Genomic DNA, 22,340 nt, shown 5'->3' with positions numbered 1-22,340 from the left:
AAGGCCTCCTCAGAGAGCCATTTTGCTTTTTTGCATTTCTTTTTCTTGGGGATGGTCTTGATTCCTGTCTCCTGTACAATGTCATGAACCTCTGTCCATAGTTCATCAGGCACTCTGTTTATCAGATCTAGTCCCTTAAATCTATTTCTCACTTCCACTGTATAGTCATGAGGGATTTGACTTAGGTCATACCTGAATGGTCTAGTGGTTTTCCCACTTTCTTCAATTTAAGTCTGAATTTGGCAATAAGGAGTTCATGATCTGAGCCACAGTCAGCTCCCAGTCTTGTTTTTGCTGACTGTATAGAGCTTCTCCATCTTTGGATGCAAAGAATATAATCAGTCTGATTTCGTGTTGACCATCTGGTGATATCCATGTGTAGAGTCTTCTCTTGTGTTGTTAGAAGAGGGTGTTTGCTATGACCAGTGAGCTCTCTTGGCAGAACTCTATTAGCCTTTGCCCTGCTTCCAATAGATAGAAATTCCAAACAATAGAATGTATTCCAAACAATAGAATGGGAAAGACTAGAGATCTCTTCAAGAAAATTAGAGATACCAAGGGAACATTTCATGCAAAAATGGGCTCAATAAAGGACAGAAATGGTATGGACCTGACAGAAGCAGAAGATATTAATAAAAAGTGGCAAGAATACACAGAAGAACTGTACAAAAAATATCTCCATGACCCAGATAACCACAGCAGTGTGATGACTCACCTAGAACCAGACATCCTGGAATGTGAAGTCAAGTGGGCCTTAGAAAGCATCACTACAAACAAAGCTACTGGAGGTGAAAGAATTCCAGTTGAGCTATTTCAAATCCTGAAAGATGATGCTGTGAAAGTGCTGCACTCAATATGCCAGCAAATTTGGAAAACTCAGCAGTGGCCACAGGACTGGAAAAGGTCAGTTTTCATTCCAATCACAAAGAAAGGCAATGCCAAAGAATGCTCAAACTACTGCACAATTGCACTCATCTCACACACTAGTAAAGTAATGTTCAAAATTCTCCAAGCCAGGCTTCAGCAATATGTGAACTGTGAACTTCCAGATGTTCAAGCTGGTTTTAGAAAAGGCAGAAGAATCAGAGATCAAATTGCCAACACCTGCTGGATCATCAAAAAAGCAAGAGAGTTCCAGAAAAACATCTATTTCTGCTTTATTGACTATGCCAAAGACTTTGACAGGGTGGATCACAATAAACTGTGAAAAATTCTGAAAGAGATGGTCATACCACACCACCTGACCTGCCTCTTGGGAAACCTATATGCAGGTCAGGAAGCAACAGTTAGAACTGAACATGGAACAACAGACTGGTTCCAAATAGGAAAAGGAGTACGTCAAGGCTGTATATTGTCACCCTGCTTATTTAACTTATATGCAGAGTACATCATGAGAAACGCTGGGCTAGAAGAAGCACAAGCTGGAATCAAGATTGCCGGAAGAAATATCAATAACCTCAGATATTCAGATGACACCACCCTTATGGCAGAAAGTGAAGAAGAACTAAAGAGCCTCTTGATGAAAGTGAAAGTGGAGAGTGAAAAAGTTGGCTTAAAGCTCAACATTCAGAAAACGAAGATCATGGGATCCAGTCCTGTCACTTCATGGCAAATAGATGGGGAAACAGTGGAAACAGTGGCTGACTTTATTTTTCTGGGCCCCCAAATCACTGCAGGTGGTGATTGCAGCCATGAAATTAAAAGATGCTTACTCCTTGGAAGGAAAGTTATGACCAACCTAGACAGCATATTAAAAAACAGACATTACTTTGCCAACAAAGGTCTGTCTAGTCAAAGCTATAGTGTTTGCAGTAGTCATGTATGGATGTGAGAGTTGTACTATAAAAAAAGCTGAGTCCTGAAGAATTGATTCTTTTGAATTGTGGTGTTGGAGAAGACTCTTGATAGTCCCTTGGACTGCAAGAAGATCCAACCAGTCCATCCTAAAGGAAATCAGCCCTGAGTGTTTATTGGAAGGACTGATGTTGAAGCTGAAACTCCAATACTTTGGCCACCTGATGTGAAGAACTGACTCATTGGAAAAGACCCTGATGTTGGGAAAGATTGAAGGCAGGAGGAGAAGGGGATGACAGAGGATGGTTGGATGGCATCACTGACTCAATGGACATGGGTTTGGGTGGACTCCAGGAGTTGGTCATGGACAGGGAAGCCTGGAGTGCTGCGGTTCATGAGGTCGCAAATAGTTGGACAGGACTGAGCGTATGAACTGAACTGAAATGAAACATTCAGTGTATAGTGCTGAGCATAACTTAACAGCTACAGGCAGGGAAAATGGAAGAGTGGACTCTTTACTGGTGTGACATATATGTGCTTGATTGCTCAGCTCTGTCTGACTCTTTGCAACCCCATGGACTGTAACCCATCAGGCTCCTCTGTCCATGGGGATTTCCAGGCAAGAATGCTGGAGTGGGTTGCCAACCCTGCTCCAGGGGATCTTCCCAACCCAGGTATCAAATCCAGGTCTCCTACATTGCAGGCAGATTCTTTACCACCTGAGCTATCCGGGAAGCCGGTAGCTTACTTGAAAGAAGGCATCAGGAGCTTCCGTGTAAAACCAAAGCATTAATGACTGAGGCTAGAGCATTGGGAAACAGTCCCGAAAATCTAATGAATGTTGTCTAATTTCCCAAGTCTAGTTTTCATAGAATGCACCTTACAGAACATGAAGTAAATTCTTCAAGGATTAATAAAAGAACCTTGTTATTATATATACCATCTCCCCGGTGGACCATCTAGATGAAAAAAAAATCTATAAAATGTATTAGAGCTTATTGAAGTTGTGAAAATTTTATGGATGACAGCACTATAAACAGTGATTGGACAAAAACAGGCCATCCTAACCTGAAACTGAGCTTCAGAGATCAAGGACAATTAATCCAAGCTCACCTTGGGTGTCCCATCTGAGACAGCACACTCTCCACAGCTGGACTTGAAGCTGAAGCTAAGGTGGCATTTACACTCCTCTGAAAATAGCAGAAGAGTTTGTCATTCCACCAGTATCAGGTTTTCTTTTTGCCTTTATACTTGCCACATGAAAGCTGCCTTTATATGCGTGTCACCAGACTGTCTTTTTATAAATCACGCCTGCCTTGCCAAATAGATACGTGCATTGGTAAGACTGTCCTTTTTTGCATTAGTCTCATAAATCAACATCACAGAACAATTCCCAGCTTAGGTAGTCTTTTAAATTTAAAATTAGGAAACATAAAAACGGAGGCTGTGATAAGGAAATTAAAAAATCTCTTAAGAAATTCTGTGTGTTTGTTTGGAAGAGTGAGAGAAAGAGAGAGATTGAGCCAGAGAAAAATTCCCTTCATTCAGCTGCTCTGAGTTATGAGGCAGAAGGCATAGCAATGCTTGGAGGAGAAATAAAAAGACAGTTTTTCTAGGTAGCTTGGTACAGGTTTGCATTTTGTGACCCCTGGGAGGAGGCTTTCTGATGTGGCCTCAGGAATCACTGGACTGACTGGTTCACCCTAAAATGCATGTTCTTCACAGAGGTTTAAAAAAAAACAACAAAAAAAAAAACCTGACTACTGTGATATCCAAAGAAACTGACAAATGGATTAATTCAAGGGAAAAAATACTAAGAATTGTGATAACTTTACTCTATTGAGTACTTATTCTATGCTGGGAACTTTCTAAACACGGTACCTGTAAGAATGCAGTCAACCTCTAAGTTGAAGCCTCTAAGATAGGCACTAGAGTTGTGTCTTTATATAGAAAAGGAAACTGAGGCATAGAGATATCATTAAATAACTTAGATAGAGACACATGGCTGATATGTGTCTGGGCAGGATCTGAACATGGACAGCATGGCTTCAGGGTCCATGCCTCTCTAGCAGCAAACCTATAATTTAACCACAGATAGTCTCAAGTTGAGAAATGAAATCCCTGAATAGGACCCTGACTTTCTTTGATGACCAGTGTGGATATTAGAATGTGGGCTTAGAATCGATAAGGCTCTTGACCTTGCTTTAAAGTACTTTCTAAAATAGCTTCTATCTGGTGTGAAATCGTGAAGGGGATAGAGTGGATCATGATTCTTAAAGGTACATGGAGTAGCCCAAGTTCAGTCTAATCATGGCCAGGAGGATCTGTGGCTCTGTTTTAAGTGTGCTTTCTCATCTATTTGGTGCGTGTTATATGGGAAGCCACTTCCCTTCTTAGTTTAGTTGGCTATGGAGAGACTAATGAGCTCAGTCATGTCTGACTCTTTGCGACCTCATGGATTGTAGCCCACCAGGCACCTCTGCTCATGGAATTTTCCAGCCAAGAATACTGAATTGGGGTGCCATTTCCAACTCCAGGGAATATTCCTGACCCAAGGATTGAACCCACGTCTCTTGCATCTCCTGCACTGGCATGCAGACTCTTCACCACTAGCACTAGGAAGATGATAACACCAGTGGAATAGGGTATATTGGTGAAAGTGTATATTCTTGGCCTTCAGTAAACATCAATAAATGACAGTCATTAGATTTCTATCTGTTGTCACATCCTTTGCTTGTGGGTTCCCTGTTCCAGGATTAGATTTGCAGAGCGTACTTGAAAGCCTGCAGGGATAGGGTGGAGCATCACCTTAAGCCAAGAAGACTTACCTTAAAGGACCCTCTAAAAAAACAAGAAACCTCTTCTACTCTTTGAGTCTCTAAAAAAAAAAGAGAATATTTTGAGTCAAACTAGCAATGTACAGCTCAGAAAAACAAAAACAAAAAAATCATTATTTAGTGGTCAGGGCAATGAAGTAGAAGTTAGATTTCACATCTTAAAGGGGTAAAGCAAACCCAGGGTATAAGTTATATTTAAAAGTCTTCTAAGAAAGCTAAAATCAGATCTAGCCTACAAATCACACCTGCCCAGCTTAAGAAATAGCAACGCTATCCCCACTGATTGCCATCTTCTCTCCAAGTCTCCCTGCTGTTCGAAAGAATCCTCTACCAGGGAGAGGGATAGAAGGGAAAGGTTTATTTCAGTCATATTCCTGAGAATGGATCCCTTACGCTTATACCCTCTGAATCAGAATTTTCTGGGAGATGAGAAGAACAGAAAAGTGTTTTAAAATCTCTCATACTAATTCTGAAACATAATTTGCTCCACCTGGACACCACTGTGTTTTAAGAACATTTACATAGATGCACAAATGTATGAAGAATATGTTTGAAGTGATAAGTTATTCTCTGAGCCACACACACACACATATAATTCTTATGACTGTTCACTTCCTGTACTCACTTATCTAGCTAAACATATCTTAAATATATCGAAACATATTTTAGAATTCACTTCTAAGGGAAAAAAAATCCATCCCTCTTAATTAACTGTTATGCTTTTGTTCCTATTAATACCTAGCATCCTCTAATGTTTTTGCTTTGACCACCAGGAAGCTACATTCAATGCTTTGTTATTATCATAGTTAAGATTTTTGGCAAGTTTATTTCTATCCTTTCCTGTTTTTGTTCTTTTGATGATCTGTGCCTAGTGTCAAACAAGGTCTTTTGTGTAAGACATCCCAGTCATTATTAGAAGTTGATTATATGTAAATAATTTACTAAAAAGAAAAATGGGCATTTATTCTCTAAGAATGCTTAAAAGCTGGAATGTATGGGAATTTCACATTCAGATCTCTCCTTGCCTCTTTTTCTCTGGGGTCCCACAGGGAAGTATCCCTGGAGGCTCCTTCCTACTCATCTTGTGATAATAACTCAGAACGAACATTAATCCAGAAGGGCCCTGTCTCGTGTTAACAAGAATTTTTCAAGGAGGTCCATTTGAAAGGGCTTGGGGATGATGTGCTATGTCATAGCTTTTCACATAACAGGTCTGAAGATAATCATTTCTGAGAAAAGATGAAAGGGACCCAAACCCGTGGGGCCTGAGAAATAATGACAAGTCTGGAGAACAGGCCAGATGAAAGGAGGGTAAAGGACATTGTCAGCGTGCCACACGGAGGCTTTGGTTCAATGGGAACACGCTGGAAAAAAAAATGATGAAAAAACACACAAAGAGCACACCGTGCCTCTGCTCTGCTCCCCCACGTGCCTTGATAAACCGTGGACACGGGGAGATGAAGGCGCCTGTTCCCCAGACAGTACCACCCAGGACAAGAGCCTCTCCCTGGCTTCCTTGCTGCCTTCCTTTCTCAGCCCTTAGTGCCCCTCCATTTCCCTTTAACATTTTCCACGGCATCATTAGGCTTCTTTTTTTTTTTTGTACACTTTTGAGATTGCTATTTCATCTCAGTCCGATGACATCCAAGTTTTTAGCTAAAAGTTGCTGTGATTTGTTTTGTGATTTCTGGAGGAGAGTTTGGTGTGTGGTTGGCATACTTCAAAAGCAGCCCTGTGCATTTCAGCTTCTCCTCTCCTGGTAGAAATGTGACAGTCCATCCGTTTCCCCTCCCAGACTGCTCACATTTGTGCCCAAGCTCAGGCCCCAGGCTCAGGTCCCCTGCCCATTCACGGCAGGCATGAAGCAAGCATTCCTGGTTCACCTGGAACACACAAGTCACCCATGCCTCTCTGTGGGGACGTCTGGCAGCTCTTTCCTCAGTTTCAGGGATGTTTCAGGCAGCCCTCCATCACTGGAAAACACCAGATGGGATGGATGGAGGCAATTTTGCAGAAAGTGCTGCGAGATCGGCTTCCTCAGTGGTCTTTCCAGCTGGAAGCAGAGCGGCCAGAAAGCACTGCGTTCTCAGCCCAGTTTCATCGCCTCGAGAGCTACAGATGGCTTCCCCAAGCACCTGAAGTCTGTGCCGCTTCCCTGGACAGAATATGCTGCAAGCTGCAGAAAGTCTTTTGTCTGTCCACAGCGCAACTCAGACCCCAGTTTCTTACTGCCTTGAGAATGAGAGCAGAAGATGCAGAGTAGAAAGAGCCAGAAGGTGGGGAAATGAATGTTTAATGTTTGAAACTCCCTGGGACTGGCCAGCTGCTCAAAAAGGTACATCACGGGATATTTATAACATGGCTTCCTGTGGGCATGCATAAACAAGGCTTTGAAAATGGTCCAGCTCTCTTCCTCCAGAAAGATGTGGATTTACCAGTTGAGTTTGAATTGATTGCATGATTCTTACATATTACTGACTATAGCATTTTTTTCTGTGCTTTTCCTCTCCTTTTCCTTTTCTTTCTTTTTGACTCTTACTTGACTGTTTAGTTCTATGAACATCAGCCAGTAGTCACAGGGGCTGGGATCAAGGCATTGGCACAAACAGCCATGGTCACTGAATTGTTTCTGCTACTGTTTAATGAGTCTTGCATTTGTTTTTAATTTGAGCTGAGTGTTGGGGGCTGAGGCTAACTGGCATGGTAAAAGGTTTGGAAGGAAGAGTAACCCTGGGACGGCTGTCAGAAAGGCAGGCAGAAGTGATCTTTGGTTTTACATAGTTGCCCGCAGGAGGCCACCAGTGGTTGCTTCGTGTCAGGCCCAGGAATATTCCACTGTCAGTCAAGACCTCTCAGTTTCTGTGTGGTGTCATGGAAACTATGTTGAAAAACTAAATATGTTTTTCTGATTGAAATATGATTTGCATCTTTTTTCCTTATTCCTCCATCCAAAACCAAGTGTCAACCATTTCAGTCCAGGCTTTGCCCTGCACCTTTCATTGTTTCTCAACCACCAGGGCTGAGGAGCAAAAAAGATCGGCACTGATAATCTTAAACTCAAGATTCCCTCAAAGCTGGTGGGCTGGTGGTTACACTGAAGCAACCTCCTGGGATTTGGGTATATTCTTTCTTCAAGATGGTCTGCTTTCTTGAAGATAAATGAGGCTGACAGTCCATGCCTGCCATGACCCACACAATGCAGGAAATTCTATTCAGAATGCCACACATCAGTGCAGCTGCTGGCCAGGCTAAAGGAAAGTGCAGGGCCAACTAGATAACAGGCAAGAGTGAAGGATCCCGACATAGTAACAGCCTTTGTGCAATAAAATATCTTTATATTAGAGGACTTGGAAATTGTCAAAGTCCTTTTGTATTTGTTGATTCATTTCAGTCCTGCACAAAACCTTCAGCATGACAAGGGAAACAGCCCAGAATCTATCGGTTTTCTGTCTAAAACCTGGAAGGTGAGCCAAAGCCCAGTATTTGTCCAGCAACTCGAGACTTGGCTGAACTGTTCTTACATTCTGTGGGTTCATTCAAAGGGCTTTGGAATGTGCAAAATACAGCACCGTGTAGTTTTGGAGTCCAGAGGATCACATAGACATATGTACAAGCAACAAAACAAATGGGGTAAGGGATGAAATTGTACAACTGACTTTGCCATGTGCTCAATGGTAGATACAGTACCTAAAATATTGTTTGATGCTTACAGTAACAATTCTGTCCTCAATGATATGAGGAAACCAGTGCACACAGACAACTATTGTCATTTACTAATTTCACAAAGTTCGTGAATGATGATGCCAGAATTTAAACCCAGGTCTTATCGGCTATATCCAATTTGTTCCAAATAATGTCTAATAGTACTTAGTGCTCTATCACTTGTAAAACATATTCATATACTCCATTGCACCAGATCCCTATCACCCCTGTAGGAGTTGGGTAATGTGATAGATGAGAGAATGAGATTCAAATAGTTAACTGATTTTTCCCAGATCCCAAGGCTAGCAACTGGGAGAGTCAAAACTCCGTCCTTTTCAAATCTTCCTTTTGAAAATTCTTTTTCCTATTTTACTGTGCTTCCCTGATAAACAGCATCAGCAGCCACTTTTTATGGAGCAATTACTTCCTCTCAGACACTACACAAAACATTTTACCTGGCTTCTCCCACTTAACCCTCACAACAAAACTGGGTGAGCTGTACCATTGTTACTCTAATTTTTCAGACAAGTAATTTAAAGACTACGCTCCAAGCTTACACAGCTAGTGAGTGGTAAGACTGGGCTTTCATCCCAGTTACTCTGGTTCTGACTGTAGAATCCAAACCTTCACAGCTCTTCCTGTGTGTGGCATAATATACTTGAGGTGCACAGTTCCATGGAAGGATAGAAGAAGGAAATATTGATTTCAGCTAAAGAGATCTCCAAAAGCTTTGTGAAAGAAGTGACATTTGAGCTGAGCCTTAAGAGATTAAGTATCTAAGGAACAGATAGGCTTAGTGGCTTGTTTAAAATTTCATAAGTTCTTCAAACACAGGTTTTCTTAAACTCAGATTCAGACTTTTTTTAAAGAATGTATTCCCTAGCTCTATCTAACTGTTCCCTTCCTTCTCTGTAGACCTTTTCTCTCTTTCCTTGAGCTACAAAGAAATAGGCAGAATTTAGAAGGACAAGAGCCTCAGATTCTTCAAAGATTATGTATAAAAATATAGTAGTGTCATTCCATGGAGTCAAGTACAAAAGGTACAAATTGAAAGCATATATTCATGCCCAAACTAAAATCCCTCTGCTAACAAAAACAGCATCAATTTGCTCTATGAGTATGTGCCATCTAAAACATCCCAGCCTGTGAATCCAAACCTGAGAAATGCCCTAGCAGAGCTTCCATTCATGAAATGATATAAAGCAGAAGTAAAGCTTGACTCTATAGTCAAATTTTTAAAGAGCTATATTTCCATACAGTTTTCAAACACGTGTAAAACTCTTTTTCATGTGAAATAAATACAAGTCCTGAGTAGTTTTAATTAGAGATCTTGGAGACACGCTGCACCTGTTCCAATTCATCTGCAGAGATGAAAACCCTTCACCCTTTTCATTTGCTGACAAGTTAATAGACATTTCCAACTCAAGCCAGCACATGGAGTTTTGCAGCTTTCTTGTGACAGGTGAATAATAAAGCTGCACAAGAACATGGCAACCATACACAGAAAATCCTCAGCGCGTATAAATTCCTGAGTAGAGGCGCTAGGTCGCCCATTGTTCTGCAGGGCCCTGCACGTGTAGCTTATGTATCACTTTGTTTTTATTAACAGATTTATTGAGTTGTAATTTACATCGCGTGTAATCCTCCCATCGAAAGTGTACAATTCAGTAAGGTTAATATATTTGCAAAGCGGTGCAGCCATCACTAAAATCTAATTTTAGAACATTTCCACCACCCTGAAAAGAAATTTCATGCCATTTACAGTTATTCCTTATTCAACATCCCCCTCAACTTCAGTTCTAGACAACTACTCTGATGCTTCATTTTTATATTATAGTATAGAAGGTATTAACTGTTTCATATGCTTGCTGCTTTGTGTACTGGGCTACTGAGTAATTGAATGGCCCTTGTATTCATTGGAAAACATGATATGGTATGACTATTACCATGGTAGTATGTGTGTGTGTGTGTATATGAGCATCTGTATTCATATGTCCGTGCAAACTGGCTAAACAGAAATAACAAGAAATCATTCCTGAAGAGAAGCAGAGGTTGGAAGACAGCTTATACTTTGATAGCAAAGCTGTCAGCAGAGATGTTTAATATAACAAGAGGCATTTTACAGAGAAAAGAGCAAAACTACAATTATAGTGTATTCTCATTATTTGGAGATTCTGTAATTGCAGGTCATCTTTCTAAAATGTATTTGTAACCCCAGCATCAACTATTCATGATTTGCAGTCATATTCAGACATGCGTAGAACAGCAACAAAAATTTGAGACCCTTCACTCTCTTCTCTCATGTTCCTACAATCAAGGGCACGCTTTGCCATCTTGTTTAAGCTCTCAAACGAGACCAGTGCAGATGGAGAAGGTTAGGACAGTGCAGTGCGGTGCAAGAAGCTTCAGTTCTTTGGCCAGTTGGATGGGCTTTGACTCCAACTTTGGCACCTGTTACTGGAGCAGCTTTAGGCGAGTAAGTTAAAATCTCTGACCTGACTTATTCATTTGTAAAATAAAGTAAAATAAAGAGGATAGAATCTACATGAATGATTTAAGATTTAAGATTATGGTCTATGGGAATCTCTTTCTCTCTCTCTGTCTCTCTCTCTTGTCTTCCTCTGGTTCTCTGTCTCTTTCTCTCTTTACTGTCTATTTGTTTCCTCTAGGGGTACTGGTTCACGCACTATTCACTAACTCTGTGTTCCTGGGGAACTTGAGAGAACGTAGCTCTTGTGAATAATGAGAATCAACTATACATTATAGATATTGTTGACTGTGATAGGGAAGAAGGAGACTTTTTCATACAATAAACTTTCTGTGGATAATTTATCCTATGAAATAATGACAACTCTCTTCAAATTTCCTTCTTTCTTAATACATACGGTCTTATAGGTAGAGGTCATTCCTAAGTTTCAAAAGATAGAGAAGAAAATCTCTGAAACTACAAATTAGAAATTTACTTTGCTGCTAGTAATGCAAATTGGAGTGACTGGACTTGAAAATGGAGATTTGTTAGTCAAACATAACAAGATATTTGAGGGTTGAGATGCTGGTGTTGGTTTAGCTGCTCACCGTAGAAACCAAGGCTGTTACCACCCTCCCACTCTATCATCCTCAGTACTGGTTCTCATCATCATGTTTTTGCCTCTCAGACACAAAATGGCTACACAACCACAGACCTCATGGGAAGGGAGGGTAAGGAATAGCACAGAGAACAGTATTCAATCTGTCCTTTATTAGGATCAGAAAAGAATTTTACCAGAAATGACTCCCCATAATTTTTTCATCAGTCTCATTTGCCAGAAATGTGCTTTATGGCTATTTAAGACCAATTAGATGTTCTAATTTTTAGTGTGACCTGGTCATGTTGCTATCCCCAATGAAATCAAGCTTTGCTAAACCATGAAGAGGAGGTCACAGGCATTGGATATTCTAGGGACTAAATGGAATTGAACACAATATCTGGATATAAGCAGACTGGAGCCTCATTTGAATTTCTGATGTGGTATCTATTCTGGTAGGTAGCTCAGGTGCAGAGATGTTCCCTGGCTTTAACCCTGTACCATAAAATGAAAAACTGGCTATCCAGGATAGAGACTCAACTGATCCTTCATCCCACTACAGCTCACGAGCTTCCTTTATGACTATTTGGTGAAATATTTTATTCTCTGGAAAGAATGTAAGTCTGCTGCATGGATACAAATGTGAAGAATTATTTCTGCAAGTTGAGTTTCTTGTTAAAAATAAGAGAAGAGACATTTTCAAATAAAAATGTCAGTCAGAGGATGAGAAGTTGAAAATCTTCATTCAGTTTCCCATGTGTATTTATAACTCTTGAGCCAAAGTAGGATATAAGGGCTGCTCTATGACAATGTAAAAGTCTTAAAAATCAGAATTTCCCAACCAGATTTTTGAGAAGTATTCCCACATTATTCTAAGCCCTTTAAAAACTACATAGTATTTTATTAAAATGTGGCAGGTTTAAGTTAATAAAAATTAATTTATTAATTCAATGCATACATTTAACACATGCACTTATTTCATGGACCACTAATATTTTTGCTGCTAAGTTGCTCAGTCGTGTCCGACTCTGTGCGACCTCATAGATGGCAGCCCACCAGGCTCCCCCATCCCTGGGATTCCCCAGGCAAGAATACTGGAGTGGGTTGCCATTTCCTTCTCCAATGCATGAAAGTGAAAAGTGAAAGTGAAGTCAGTCGTGCCCGACTCCTAGCGACCCTATGGACTGCAGCCTACGAGGCTCCTCCATCCATGGGATTTTCCAGACAAGAGTACTGGAGTGGGGTGGTATTGCCTTCTCCACTAATATTTTTATTAGTGCTCAAAACATTATCTTAAAAAAAACTTTTAAATATTAGACTTCTAGTAAAAAATTTTAAGTTCATACTATCAATGACTGATAATTTCTCCAAGATCCCATACAAATATCAACAAAATTATATAACTTAGAATAATCTTATGAGCCCCTAGAATTTGAGGACAAAACAAAAAATGAGCTCAGGCCAAAAAATATCAAGAAGAATCACTGACAATGAGACTAGTAAATCTGACTTGGGAAACAGATCATGTTTTGTATAGTCTACGCCTTGAACTAAAACTTTTCCAGCCAGAAAAGTGGTAACAAAAGCCTTTGATTCATTGCGTTGTCTATCTCTTGCTCAAGGTCACAGAAGACAGGTTAAGTAGAAAACTAAGCAGCTGCTCCTCCTTACCCCTTTTACCTCCACATCATAGTGACTGTTTCCTAGACTTTAAGAATTCATCGTGGAGAATAAAGTGGTGACCAGTGTCTGGGTTCAGCAGAACCTGAGTTATACCCTAGGTCCTTGACTAGCTTTGGCACTGTACTTGGGCTAAATATTCATTTTCTCATCTGTGAAATGGGAGTAATAACAGCACCTACTTCCAAGTGTTATGATGCTTATTTGAGGTGGTTTGCACAGCACAATTAGTCCTAGAGGAGACTTTGCTGGTGATACTGTGGATGAGAATCCACCTGCCAATGCAGGGGACCACAGATTCGATCCCTGGTCCGGGAAGATTCCAAATGCCACGGGGCAGCTAAGCCCGTCTGCCGCAACTACTGAGCCCACGTGCCACAGTTACTGAAGCCCTTGTGCCTAGAGCCTGTGCTCTGCAAGAAAAGAAGCTGCCACAATGAGAAGCCTGCACACCACCACAAAGACTAGACCCTGCTTGCTGTAGCTAGAGAAAGCCCAATCACAGCAACCAAGATCCAGCACAGCCAAAAAATTAACAAAAAAAAAGCCCAAGAGTTCACATATATTAAGTACTCAGTAGTTGTTCTTACTTATCATCTATCAAACTATTATTGTGCTTTCTGACACCATAAGGTACACATACAAGGGAGGAGAGCGATGATGGAGGAGGTAGAGATTCTAAAACCTGCCATTGGACTGAGGTACCATGCACTGACTGTGGTCTGAAAAATGGGACATGCACTTCTTGGCCTGCATTGTCCTGTTGGTCCTTAATAACAACACAAAGGAGGCATCATTGGTGGCAAAGTCTTAAAGTATGAGATGCTACGGTTGCTCTGCTGAATATATTACATGAACTAAGAATTACAGATTGACCACACGTCTTTGCCACACTGTGGAAAGACACAGATATTGGAGCCTAAGAAAAGTCCACTGCAGAAATGCTGGCTATGCAAAAAAAAAAAAAAAAAAAAAAAGCAGGTAGTTACAGGGTTACTGGATCAATAAAACAAGACTAGGAGTCATAGGGAAGCAAAGATTTAGGTGAAGACTGATACAAAGAGGAGGCAGGATACAAAAATAAACTCTAAAGTAGTAGTTCTTAATTGAAGGTCATTTTGCAACACCATCCCCCCACCCCCCGCCCCCGCCTCCGGGAATATGTGGCAATATCATGGGCAGTTAGATAGTCATGATTTGCTGCTGCCATTACTGGGTACCAGTTGGGAATGCTACTAAATATTCTGCAATATATTATATATGCTGCTTTAAACTACATAAGGCACTCCTTCAAACCAGGCATCATCTGGCTCAAGTGCACTTAGTGCTGGGGTTGAGAAGCTCTACTCTAAAGGAAGGTTGATAGTAGAAACCAGGGGTATTGATCATTGGAAGTGACCCTGCAGGAAACTGAATCACCCATTAAATGCTACTGAACGGCTTTTTGCTAATTCAAAAGAAAAATAGAATATGCTAGAAAGAATATGTTACATATAGACTAGAAGAGGTGAGACCCAACCAATGAAAAATAGGTAAAAATAGAGAAAAAAAATGAAGATGGAAATACAGAGGTGCATCATAAATTAAGGTTTACCTAAATGGAAGCATCAGTTTGGTTTAGGTAAAAAAGACATCCTCCCATTTGTAGTAAACCATGTTAAAAAAAAAAATCTAGGTGTAAAAAAAGAATGGTTTCTTCTTTTGGTTTAAACAAAACCCAAGCTAGTCTCAAATTTCTCCTGTCCAAGGTAAAATGCCAAAGCAAAGGAACAAACCAACATTCCATAGACAGACAAACAAAAATCTCCAGAACAAAGTCCATAGAAATTTAAGGACAAAGACTTCAATTAAGTAAATGTGTACCTAATCAATAGCCATCTTACATATGCAAAGAAAGATACTTAGAGTCTATGCTTTCAACTAAAAAATATTAATATCCCAGTTAATAATAGCAAAATTGAAAAGTGATAACTTAGGATAGCCATGATATGAAAGGCCTGGTTGAGAAATAGAAACAGGTGAAACAACAATAATTATTTAAATTTTGATAACAAAGTCAAATCCAAATATTAAAATTATTCTTAAAAGTTAAATGAATAGTAATCGGTTCACACATTGCTTATGAACAGTAATCTACATCTAATACCTCCAAATGAAATAATAAAAGCCAAGGTGACTTACCTGAAATGATAAATACAAAAGGTAATATTTTATTCATGATGTTTGTAATTTTAGAAATTAATATTAGAAATGACTTCTTACAAATAAAATTGTCTTTAGAGTTCTATTTTTAAATGTTTCATTCTTTCATGATCACTAATAATTTTAAATTGAATAATTTAGCATATGTATGGAGAGAAAGAAGAGCATAGCACAAGTGCAATATTTTTAAAATTCATCAACTATGTGACATAAATAGGACCAAAGTCATCAATGTACTTTTAACCTTCGGATTACACTGGATAAAGAGAAGAGTTTTCTGTTAAAAACAATAATAATCCCATAATGAAGATAAATCTCTGTGTATTACATAATTTTTTCATCAAATATATAAAGCCTATTTTTTTTAATGAATGCAAAGCTAAATTGACAGAAATGTTCAGATAGTCATAGATAAGTAGTTTTAAAAGAAATGCATTTATAAAAACTAGAAAAATATTTTCAAAGTTTGCATCCATAAACACAAAACATAATCATTAATAATGTACAATTAAAATTGCTTGTATAGAAATATGTATCCTAGAAACACAAAAATACACTTTAAAGAACTGATGAAATATTTACTTTAAAAATTGCATCTTAGAGTATAAATTAAGCAATAAAACATTACAAATATATGAAAATATACATACAGAATGCTCCAAATTCAAAGCTATTGAAGCACATTACTTGAAAGTAAAAGAAAATGTTTCTTGAACAGAACAAATTAAGAAGAAAAAACAGAATCTTATAAGTAACTCAAGTAAATGAGGGGGAAAATCTTTATTTGTTATTCAGCAGCCATAAAATTCTTATCAATATTTGTAGAATGTATCCAAAGTTATGCTCAGAGGCAAATGTACATCCTTAAATATTTTCATTATTCATTAACAAATATTAAGCTAAGCTTTCAACTTCTATAAAATAATACAAGACCAAGGATAGCAGCAGAATAAATAATACTGAAATTTATTAACTCAATATATTTGCAAAATAAATGGAAAAATTTACTCTGTGGTGTAATAAGGAACATAATAATTAAATATTAGGAAAATAGCTTGCTTTTTTAATTAAGAAAAAAAAATGAATAAACCCACAAATATATGTTGTTAGAATGAAAGGACTATTTCAAAGTAGTGGAATTTTAAAAAGCATAAGAAAATTTTATGTAAAAACTTATGCCCCAAAATTTGAAAACCTTAATGAAAAAGAAACTTTCAGAAGTTATTTTTAGCTGATGAAAAGTGATTCCAGAAATCTTAGAAAACAAAAAAAATGTCTAACACCTATTGGAAAGAATGAAAAAAATCAAGGCTTACTAGGGTCTGATAGATTTACCAAGGATTTGTTTTAGATTATTAATTTAAAAATTCCAATGTCATGTCAAATATTTCATTACATAGTAAAATATAAAAGTCTATCAATTTATTTTGTGATACAAATATTACCCTGAGAAGTAGACCATAATTAGCATGTCTCACAATTGTAGGCCAATAAAATTTATGAATGCAGTACAAAAATTATAAATATATTACTGAAAATAGTATGTTAATGGAAGAATTATAAAAATCATTATTTATATTAGGAAATTATTTAAATAATCATGGAAAACATATTTCTTCAACATGACGTCTATTCTAAGCTAACATAATGTAAATTCTCAGTTATGAAAGCTAATGCTTTGATTACTGGAAAAAGCATTGTTTCTTAAATGTAGATTATGACAAAATTGCCTACTGTCCCCAGTGCTATTTCACATTGCTTTAAAACACTGACCAAGATAAGGAAACATGAAACACAAATAAAATGTGCAGCTATTGGTAATGAGAACAGACTATCAATATTTATGAGTTGCTTCTGTGAAAACACAATTAACTGAAATATGATTTAAGATAATATAAAATGAATCAAACCCTTCCCAATGCACTGGCAGTAGCAAATTGAAAGAAGGAATGGGAAAATAAGGTGTTTATGATAACAACAAAATACAGACCAAATGGAAAACCTTGATAAGAAATGTGGAAAACTATAGAAATTTTAAAAGATTAAACTATTATCTTATAAAGCATGATGATATATATCATGTTTCTAGATGGAAATATCAAACATTGTAAGGGTAGTATAGCTCCCTAAATCGAGATAATCCCAATCAAGATTTAAATTAGATTGTTTTGTTCTTTTTGGCAAGGAAATGGAAGACTTATAAAGGTAAAGAAAGAACTGATAATGTTGAAACAGAATGACACAAGTGATAAAAAAAATCCAGTTTTTAATAGATATAAAATTAAAACAACCAAGAGATAGTTGATGATGCTGCTGTGAAAGTTCTGCACTCAATATGCCAGCAAATTTGGAAAACTCAGCAGTGGCCACAGGACTGGAAAAGGTCAGTTTTCATTCCAATCCCAAAGACGGGCGATGTCAAAGAATGTTCAAACTACGGCACAATTGCATTCATCTCACTCACTAGCAAAGTAATGCTCAAACTTTTCCAAGCCAGGCTTCAACAGTACATGAACCGTGAACTTCAAGATGTTCAACCTGGATTTAGAAAAGTCAGAGGAGCCAGAGATCAAATTGCCAACATTCGTTTGACAGTTGAAAAAGCAAGAGAATTCCAGAAAAACAACTACTTCTGCTTTATTGATTACACCAAAGCCTTTGACTGTGTCAGTTCAGTCAGTTCAGTTCAGTCGCTCAGCCATGTCTGACTCTTTGCGACCCCATGAATTGCAGCACGCCAGGCCTCCCTGTCCATCACCAACTCCCGGAGTTTACTCAGACTCACGTCCATCGAGTCAGTGATACCATCCAGCCATCTCATCCTCTGTTGTCCCCTTCTCCTGCTCCCAATCCCTCCCAGCATCAGAGTCTATTCCAATGAGTCAACTCTTCGCATGAGGTGGCCAAAGTACTGGAGTTTCAGCTTTAGCATCAGTCCTTCCAAAGAACACCCAGGGCTGATCTCCTTTAGAATGGACTGGTTGGATCTCCTTGCAGTCCAAGGGACTCTCAAGAGTCTTCTCCATCACCACAGTTCAAAAGCATCAATTCTTCGGCGCTCAGCTTTCTTCACAGTCCAACTCTCACATCCATACATGACCACTGGAGAAACCATAGCCTTGACTAGACTGACCTTTGTTGGCAAAATAATGTCTCTGTTTTTCAATATGCTATCTAGGTTGGTCATAACTTTCCTTCCAAGGAGTAAGCATCTTTTAATTTCATGGCTGCAATCTCCATCTGCAGTGATTTTGGAGCCCAAAAAAATGAAGTCTGATACTGTTTCCACTGTTTCCCCATCTATTTCCCATGAAGTGATGGGACCAGATGCCATGATCTTCATTTTCTGAATGTTGAGCTTTAAGCCAACTTTTTCACTCTCCTCTTTCACTTTCATCAAGAGGCTTTTGAGTTCCTCTTCACTTTCTGCCATAAGGGTGGTGTCATCTGCATATCTGAGGTTATTGATATTTCTCCTGGCAATCTTGATTCCAGCTTGTGCTTCTTCCAGCCCAGCGTTTCTCATGATGTACTCTGCATAAGAGTGTGTAGATAACAATAAACTGTGGAAAGTTCTTCAAGTGATGGGAATACCAAACCACCTAACCTGCCTCCTGAGAGATCTGCGTGCAGGTCAAGAAGCAACAGTCAGAACTAGACATGCAACAACGCACTGGTTCCAAATTGGGAAAGGAACACTTCAAGGCTGTGTATTGTCACCCTGCTAATTTAATATATGCAGAGTACATCATGTGAAATGCCAGGCTCGATGAAGTACAAGCTGGAATCAAGATGGCCTGGAGAAATATCAATAACCACAGATATGCAAATGACACTACCCTTAGGGCAGAAAGTGAAGAGGAACTAAATAGCCTCTTGATAAGAGTGAAAGATGAGAGTGAAAAAGTTGACTTAAAACTCAGCATTCAAAAAACTAAGATAATGGCATCTGGTCCCATCACTCCACGGCAAATAGATGGAGGAACAATGGAAACAGTGACAGACTTTATTTTCTTGGGCTCCAAAATCACTGAAGATGGTGACTGCAGCCATGAAATGAAAAGACACGTGCTCCTTGGAAGAAAAGCTATGACCAACCTAGACAGCATATTAAAAAGCAGAGACATTACTTTGCCAACAAAGGTCCATCTGGTCAAGGCTATGGTTTTTCCAGTAGTCATGTATGGATGTGAGAATTGGACTATAAAGAAAGCTGAGTGCCAAAGAATTGATGCTTTTGAACTGTGGTGTTGGAGAAGACTCTTGAGAGTCCCTTGAACTGCAAAGAGATCAAACCAATCTAAAGGAAATCAGTCCTGAATATTCATTGGAAGGGCTGATGTTGAAGCTGAAACTCCAATACTTTGGCCGCCTGATGCAAAGAACTGACTCATTGGAAAAGACCCTGGTGCTAGGAAAGATTGAAGGTGGGAGGAGAAGGGGATGACAGAGGATGACAGGGTTGGATGGCATCACGGATTCAATGGGCATGAGTTTGAGTAAACTCCAGGAGTTGGTGATGGACATGGAAGCCTGACGTGATGCAGTTCATGGGGTCGCAAAGAGTTGGACATGACTGAGTGACTGAACTGAAGAGATAGTTGAATTGATGTAAGGATCAAAACACATGTTAATTGAATGGAATAGTTGGCCTTAAACTACACTACAGAATTTATTAGAATCTAATTATGATAAAGAAAGCAACATACACCAATAGGAAATTAATTATTCAAGATATGGTATTGGGAGAATAAATGCATGAGAATGATGAGGTAGGGTTTTTTTCCTTATATAGTCCATTAGTATGTATTCCATATATTTAAAGAACTGGTAGAAATAAACATATTCTGCAAAGAACTCTACTAAAAGGGGTTTCCCTGGTGACTCAATTGGTAAAGAATCCGCTTGCAATGCAAGAGGCTGCCTGCAGTGCAGGAGACCCTGGTTTGATCCCTGGGAAGTCTGGTGGGCTATACTCCATGGGGTCGCAAAAGAGTTGGACACAACTTAGTGACTAAACCACCACCACCAAACACACCCAACCCTGCATGTTCATATGTGCATATTTTGGAAGAATGATTTTTCTGAGTACAAATCAGTCAAAAGATATCTAAAACATGTACTTTAGTAAAAGCGTAAAATGCAAGATAAATATTCTAGTTTTTTGAAGAATGTACAACCAGGAAACATCCTTTTTATATGTATATGTAGATTATTAATATATGTATATCTCTCTCACAATTTCAGTGATACACAATTGTCAATGAAAAGAGATTTAGGGGGATGAGAGTGGGATTAGGAAAAGGTCAAGGTGGGTTTCTGCTTAATTTTTGTTTTTCAGTGTTTTACAAGGAGGAGAATCAATTTTGTTTGTGTAATTAAAATTAATTAGTTTTAAAGATAAAAATTAAATCCATGGATAACTTCATACAAAAATCATTGCATTATATGCACATTACACAATTTAAAAAGCAGAGCAAAAATTTATGAATCAAATGAAAAACTGAGATATTATTGCAATATATATTTTCACATTGAAAATGTCATTAAGAAACCTTTAAAAAATGCTTCAATATAGAAGTGGCCACTTGATATGAACAATTTACAGAGGCCAGAAAACGCATTGAAAAGATCAATTCTGCAAGTAATCAGGGATGCAAATGAAAGTTATATTGATTTTTCACTCACCACATTGAAATAGATTTTTTAAATGTATTTCAATAGTAGAGAGAATGAATTTTATGAGCAGTTTTATACACTCCTAATGCAAGTATGAATTTGGGTAAGTTTACTATGAAACAATTTATGTTTGTTTGTTTTTTTTAATTTACCAAAATCCTTAATGGAAATTTACCCTTTGCTCCAACAGTATTACTTTTCAGTTCAGTTCAGTTCAGTCCCTCAGTCGTGTCCAGCTCTTTGCGACCCCATGGACTGCAGCACGCCAGGCCTCCCTGTCCATCACCTTTGAGTAAACTCTGGACTTGACTCAAACTCATGTCTATTGAGTCGGTGATGCCATCCAACTATCTCATCCTCTGTTGTCCCCGTCTCTTCCCTCCTTCAATCTTTCTCAGGATCAGGGTCTTTCAAATAAGTATTACTTTTAGTTATCTATTAAATTTTTAAGACAGAGAGCGACAGGCAAGTGTTTGTACAAAATGATTATTGCATCAAAATTTATCATAGTATAAAAAATGAAAGCAATTCAAGTTCCAAACAATAGAGGACTTTAAAATGCAGAATATCTGCATGAGGCCCTGATAGGCACTAATTAAAAATCATGTCATAGAAGACTATTCTCCATCATCATAATAAGTGAGAAAGTAGAATACAAAACTGTTAATCAGTTTTTGTTTTAGGCTCCTCTGTCTATGGAATTCTCTAGCAAGAATACTGGAGTGGGTGGTCATTCCCTATTCCAGGGGATCTTCCCAACCCAGGGATCAAACCCAAGCCTTCCACATTGCAGGCAGATTATTTACTGTCTGAACCACCAGGGAAGCTCTTTATTTAATAGGCATACATTGAATGCTCATCAAAATCCTTGCACAAAATAGCATCAAGTAATCGAAGTGCACATGTGTGCCCAAGTATGTGTAGACATGGAGATAAAGCAATATATATTTTGGTTATTTATATGTAATTATATATAATTGATTTAAAGTTATTATTCATTTTCTTCATTAAACTCTTCTGCTCTTAAATGTTTTTCTTTTTAGTGAGCGTCCACTGTTTTCACCATCAGAAAAAGAAAAACAAGCATTAAAAATAAACGAAGCACACATGCCCCTTCCTTAGTAAGATTCTGCGCTTTTGCTGAGGGCCCTACATCCGCTAAACATTCAAACAGGCAATTCTGACAGATTCTGGAGGCATTTAACAGGCATTTTTATGAGCATTTAATGACCAAATATTTACAAATTCTCACGACACCTCTGTGAAATAGGTAAAGGAAGCGCATCATTCCTTCAAAAAGCAAGTTGTGTTTGAAGTTCCTCCTTCACTAATCTTGTCAAGACTGTCAGATCTCCCCCATGCTACAAATGGCGATAGTTGA

The 22,340-nt window shown here is 38.5% G+C and overlaps 1 long non-coding RNA gene across 1 annotated transcript in view; it reads right to left on the bottom strand.

The window, feature by feature from the left end:
* Positions 1 to 22,340, bottom strand: part of LOC129623415 (uncharacterized) — a 98,482-nt gene that overhangs the window by 14,182 nt on the left and 61,960 nt on the right. The window contains exon 5 of the long non-coding RNA XR_008700516.1: positions 4,623 to 4,672. This is a non-coding gene — a long non-coding RNA (uncharacterized LOC129623415). The remainder of the gene's footprint in view (positions 1 to 4,622; positions 4,673 to 22,340) is intronic.

This window comes from Bubalus kerabau, chromosome 11 (assembly GCF_029407905.1).
Source record: "Bubalus kerabau isolate K-KA32 ecotype Philippines breed swamp buffalo chromosome 11, PCC_UOA_SB_1v2, whole genome shotgun sequence".
Classification (NCBI taxonomy): domain Eukaryota; kingdom Metazoa; phylum Chordata; class Mammalia; order Artiodactyla; family Bovidae; genus Bubalus; species Bubalus kerabau.
This window is presented reverse-complemented; position numbering and strand designations above follow the sequence as displayed.